Source organism: Coregonus clupeaformis, chromosome 29, assembly GCF_020615455.1.
Source record: "Coregonus clupeaformis isolate EN_2021a chromosome 29, ASM2061545v1, whole genome shotgun sequence".
NCBI lineage: Eukaryota > Metazoa > Chordata > Actinopteri > Salmoniformes > Salmonidae > Coregonus > Coregonus clupeaformis.
In genome coordinates, this window is record NC_059220.1 from 5,072,205 (window position 1) to 5,078,816 (window position 6,612).

Below are 6,612 nucleotides of genomic sequence, written 5' to 3' on the forward strand. Positions count from 1 at the left end.
TGATTCATTGAAAATTGACTTCGAGCGTAAATTCCCATCTGACCAAAAGACGACGAGGACGTTACTGTGAGATGCCCAGGAGGAGACACATCATCCACAAACAATTGAGGGACAAGATAACTAATGTAAAGCATACTGTGTCCATAATAAGTATATAGGTTATAGGTTGAGAGCTTTTGTGAAAGAGCACAGTTAGAAAGATATGGCATATAGAAGCAAACCGGAAGGACATCATTTGAAAATGATCGGAAAGGTTGAGGGTAGAGGAAGTTCAGGAGTAAAAACAAACAAAATAGAATTATTGTAAAATTGACTGTGTCCATAAAATGTATATAGTACAGTGGGGAGAACAAGTTTTCCTACTTACAAAGCATGTAGAGGTCTGTAATATTTATCATAGGTACACTTCAACTGTGAGAGAGACGGAATCTAAAACAAAAATCCAGAAAATCACATTGTATGATGTTTAAGTAATTAATTTGCTTTTTATTGCATGACATAAGTATTTGATACATCAGAAAAGCAGAACTTAATATTTGGTACAAAAACCTTTGTTTGCAATTACAGAGATCATACGTTTCCTGTAGGTCTTAACCAGTTTTGCACACACTGCAGCAGGGATTTTGGCCCAATCCTCCATACAGACCTTCTCCAGATCCTTCAGGTTTCGGGGCTGTCGCTGGGCAATACGGACTTTCAGCTCCCTCCAAAGATTTTCTATTGGGTTCAGGTCTGGAGACTGGCTAGGCCACTCCAGGACCTTGAGATGCTTCTTACGGAGCCACTCCTTAGTTGCCCTGGCTGTGTGTTTCGGGTCGTTGTCATGCTGGAAGACCCAGCCACGACCCATCTTCAATGCTCTTACTGAGGGAAGTAGGTTGTTGGCCAAGATCTCGCGATACATGGCCCCATCCATCCTCCCCTCAATACGGTGCAGTTGTCCTGTCCCCTTTGCAGAAAAGCATCCCCAAAGAATGACGTTTCCACCTCCATGCTTCACGGTTGGGATGGTGTTCTTGGGGTTGTACTCATCCTTCTTCTTCTTCCAAACACGGCGAGTTAATATTGTGATCTACCCCCCCCATATTTGGGATTTCAGTAAGTCAATTTAAAATAATTTGTATTCAAATAAAAATAAATATCATAAAACCAATCAAATGGTACCCATAGTCTTATGAGAATGCTATTCACTAGTCTTATGGTTAGGAGACGGTACTATGGAAAGCCCCACTGAAGAAGTGTCTACGTGGTCTGCAGCCACTAATATGCCATTTAGCAGACGCTTTTATCCAAAGTGACTTACAGTCATGCGTGCATACATTTTTTTTTGTATGGGGTGGTCCCGGGGATCAAACTCACTACCTTGGCGTTACAAGCGCCGTGCTCTACCAGCTGAGCTAAAGTGGATCACTACAAATAGCACGAGCTGTTATTGAGCACAGGGTGTTATTTTCTATATATAGGAAGTAGCAGCAAGAGAACCATTGAAGACACATATGGTGCATAGGAAGTATAGACAAGAGAATCGTTGAAGATGCACATGGAGTAATAAAGGAGATTACTGAGTCTGTAGGCATTTCTGGGATTTGTCTATGTGGTCTGGACCACTGTAGTCGGGGACTACTGAGTGTGTTTGGGAATAGTTCTAAGTGAATGTGGATGTGAGTGTGGAAAGGACGTGTTAAGCTGATTGAAATTTGGATAATAAGATAAATAATTAGTGTCAAGAGATATACATTTGGATAATAAGTGGTAAGCTAGGTTCAACAAAGGATTTATATTTGGGATAGTAAGAGATTGACATTTTGATATTAAGCAGATTGAAATTTGGATGATAAGAGAATTGGAATTTAGATAATAAGAGATATTGTTACTATTAAGTACTGAGCATGAAAGAGGTGCGTGGCGGAATGAATACCCAAACCAGTTCTGTGAGCTGAGTTTTTCAATCTATAACGTTATCTAGGGGTTTTGTCCACCACCGCCCGTCGATCTACAGGTAGTGAGCACTGACAGGAGAAGCCATTGGAAAGTTTGAGAGGGTAACAGCTGATATGGTAAGGGCTGTTCATTGATGCCCCCGGACACTGAGATTTCCTCAAGAACATGATATATGGGTACCTCTTGGGCTTGTGGTGTGAATGTGAATACATGAGTTGATTAAAATGTAAAAAAATGTATAACGTTATGTAGGGAAATTGTATGTGTGAATGGAACACAAGTGTTTGTGTGTGTGGGGAGATATGAAAAGAGAGATGAAATAGTATGTGTGTATAATCGGTTACTATAGATTTTATGAAGTAGCAATGTTAAAAATGTTTATAATATACATTTTACATTTACATTTTAGTCATTTAGCAGACGCTCTTATCCAGAGCGACTAACAGTTAGTGAGTGCATACATTTTCATACTGCATACATATACAACTTGCACAACCACACGTAAATGTAAAAAGTATTCAGAGAAATTAATAGTATAATGGGTTACTAGGTTTGATAAAGTAACAATGTATGAATGTATAATGGGTTGCTAGAGTTCAACTTGCTAGGTAGATACTTATTATGGACAGAGTACGCCATCTATAGGGGACTGATAGACAGTGCCAGCCCAGTTTTAATACATGTTGATCCCAGAAAGTTTATCTCTTCCCTTCTGAATTGGCCGATGTATTCCATAAATTCGGCACATTACATTTTAATCTTTAAAATAATAGACATTTAATAAATGTGAAGCAGAACATAGTTTGAGTGAATATCTAATATAAATTGGTAATAAATATACAGAGTAACGTTGTTAGGGTAGACTAAAATGAAAACAATGCCTTCCAATAAGAAGAAAGTAAAAGGGGAAAGTGGCATCCCGGTGAACAGAAGTTATCATGTTTGTTTTGTTTCTTTTTAAATAGGGGTAAAAGCAGAACATTGTTTGAGAGTGATCCGTTTGTATTAGCAGTAGTGATTTGGAGGGTCTTGAGAGTCCTAGTTGAAGGAAACAGATATGGAGACTAGTGAAAGTAACAAAGTGAATGGTAATATTAGTGGCTTTCAGATACAGTGCCTTGCAAAAGTAATTATCCCCCTTGGCGTTTTTCATATTTTCAACCTGTAATTTAAATGGATTTTTATCGGATTTTATGTAACAAATTGGCGAAGTGAAATGAAAAAAATTACTTGTTCAAAAAATGGGTAAAGGGTGGGGTTGGCGGGGGGTGAATAGTTATGCACGCTCAAATTTTTTGTTTTTTTGTCTTCTTTCTTGTTCGCTTCACAAAAAAAAAAAAAATTGCATCTTCAAAGTGGTAGGCATGTTGGGTAAATCAAATGATACAAACCCCCCAAAAATCCACTTTAATTCCAGGTTGTAAGGCATCAAAATAGGAACAATGCCAAGGGGGGTGAATACTTTTGCAAGCCACTGTAGCACTCTAATAATGCAATGTCTTAGTAATTTGAAGAAAATCAATCAAATCAAATCACATTTTATTGGCCACATGCGCCGAATTGAACAGGTGCAGAAATTACAGTGAAATGCTTACTTACAGCCCTTAACCAACAGTGCATTTATTTTTTAATAAAAAAGTAAAATAAAACAACAAAAAAGTGTTGAGAAAAAAAGAGCAGAAGTAAAATAAAATAACAGTAGGAAGGCTATACATACAGGGGGGTACCGGTACTGAGTCAATGTGCGGGGGCACCGGCTAGTTGAGGTAGTTGAAGTAATATTTACATGTGGGTAGAGTTAAAGTGACTGTGTATGAATAATTAACAGAGTAGCAGCAGCGTAAAAATATGTGGTGGGGGGTGGGGGTGGGGGGGGGGCAGTGCAAATAGTCCGGGTAGCCATGATTAGCTGTTCAGGAGTCTTATGGCCTGGGAGTAGAAGCTGTTGAGAAGTCTTTTGGACCTATTCTTGGCACTCCGGTACCGCTTGCCGTGCGGTAGCAGAGAGAACAGTCTATGACTAGGGTGGCTGGAGTCTTTGACAATTTTGAGGGCCTTCCTCTGACACCGCCTGGTATAGAGGTCCTGGATGGCAGGAAGCTTGGCCCCAGTGATGTACTGGGCCGTACGCACTACCCTCTGTAGTGCCTTGCGGTCGGAGGCCAAGCAGTTGCCATACCAGGCGTTGATGCAACCAGTCAGGATGCTCTCGATGGTGCAGCTGTATAATTTTTTGAGGATCTTTGGACCCATGCCAAATCTTTTCAGTCTCCTGAGGGGGAATAGGCTTTGTCGTGCCCTCTTCACGACTGTCTTGGTGTGTTTGGACCATGATGGTTCGTTGGTGATGTGGACACCAAGGAACTTGAAGCTCTCAACCTGCTCCACTACAGCCTCCTCTTTTCCCTGTAGTCCACAATCATCTCCTTTGTCTTGGTCACGTTAAATGTTTCAATACAAGGTCACATGACAAACAGAGAGGGCATGAGCATTGGGACTGATATTAAATTAGAGGCAGCCATCTGTTGTTTGGTTTAGAGATAAGCTTCCTGTGGACAAATAGATAGCCGCCAGAATTCACTGAACTCAAACAGGATGTAAGGGACACAGTTGGACATTTGAGACAGAGGTATGAATAATTGAATAAGAGACGTTTTTGACAATTTCCAATTATTATTACTCAATTCTATAGTTTGGGTAGCACCAGTGATTTAAGTAAGAAGGCAATGTCATATAAAACAATGATCTGTTTCATTACGTGGAACTGTGTCCAGAAATGAAATAGATCCAAGTAAATGTTTTAAGTACCAAATTTGAGCTGATAATCCAGCAATAACTTTTTGAAGGTCCTAGCAGATGTTAAACAACAAATTTCATATGTTGACTAGTTGATGTCAAAGGAACAGTCAGTACAGGACATACAGTGCATTTGGAAAGTCTTCAGACCCCTTGAGTTTTTACACAATTTGTTACGTTACAGCCTTATTCTAAAATGGATTCAATCATTTTTTCCCCTCCTCAATCTACACACAATACCCCATGACAAAGCAAAACAGTTTTCTTGACATTTTTGCAAATCTATTAAAAATAGAAAACTGAAATATCAAATGTACATAAGTATTCAGACCCTTTACTCAGTACTTTGTTGAAGCACCTTTGGCAGTGATTACAGCCTTGAGTCTTCTTCGGTGTGATGCTACAAGCTTGGCACACCTGTATTTGGCGAGTTTCTCCCATTCTTCTCTGCAGATCCTCTCAAGCTCTATCAGATTGAATGGGGAGCGTCGCTGCACAGCTATTTTCAGGTCTCTCCAGAGATGTTTGATCGGGTTAAAGTCCGGGCTGTGGCTGGGCCACTCAAGGACATTCAGAGACTTGTCCCGAAGCCACTCATGCATGTCTCGGCTGTGTGCTTAGGGTCATTGTCCTGTTGGAAGGTTAACCTTTACCCCTTCTGAGGTCCTGAGCACTCTAGAGCAGGTTTTCATCAAGGATCTCTCCGTACTTTGCTTTGTTCATCTTTCCCTTGATCCTGACTAGTTTCCCAGTCCCTGCCGCTGAAAAACATCCCCACAGCATCATGCTACCACCACCATGCTTCACCGTTGGGATGGTGCCAGGTTTCCTCCAGACATGACGCTTGGCATTCAGCTAGCTAGCTAAGTAACTTCGCTAACAAGGACACAATCAGATACCAAAGTAGCCAACTTAACAGCATACAGTATATAGTCATTTAGCTACCTAGCAACGGTCTATCTAGCTAACATTCTCAAGCCATTGAACGTTAGCAAACTGAGTGGGTAAAATCTCTGGGGAAGCCAAGCCGGGAAAAAAAAAGCCATATTACAACCTATGTGTTGTGATAATTGCGTTGTTTGCTCTATAACCTGTTAGTTCATTTGCCACCGTGATATACTGTATAGGCCTAAGGTCGAGGCAACATCTGTTCAGTGACACAACAAAATGTGGAAAAAGTCAACGGGTTTGAATGCTTTCTGAAGGTACTGTATGCGTTGTGATAATTGTGTTGTTTGCTCTATAACCTGTTAGTTCATACGCCTTGCCACCTTGATATATAGGCCTAAAGGCCGAGACAATAAGAAGACACAGTGGCAGAATATATTCAACCACACCTTTGTTTAATCAAAAAATCGGAGAGCAACATCTGTCCGGTGAAGTCCACAAAACATATTGCATGTAAACAAACAGTTACATGACCTACAGCATGGTCAATGATGTTAATGTTTCTGACATTTTCAGACTACTAAATAACTATTGATTGAGAACCATGGGGACTTACAGAAGTCGCAAAGAAAACAGGAGCTGCCTCCACTATTCCAGCATCATTTCAACTTCAACATTTCAACATCATCAAATCACCTATGCTTAGTCTCATACAGTGACAACTAAAAGATACCAAAAACAATTTAGTCCAATCAACATAAGCTAAATATGATGTGGCTGTCTATGGTACTGATTTATGTGTGTATGTTTACACTCCTAGGCTACCTGGCTAAAATGCTTGCTCGCTAGCCTAACTTCCTTTCATGGGTAACGATGATCCTGCTAGTTAACATTAGCTTACTACGTCTAGCTACATATTGAACTTCCTCTCAGGCCAGGGGCTCAATCTATGAATGTATGGTTGGTTGGATCAGAATTGCCATTATA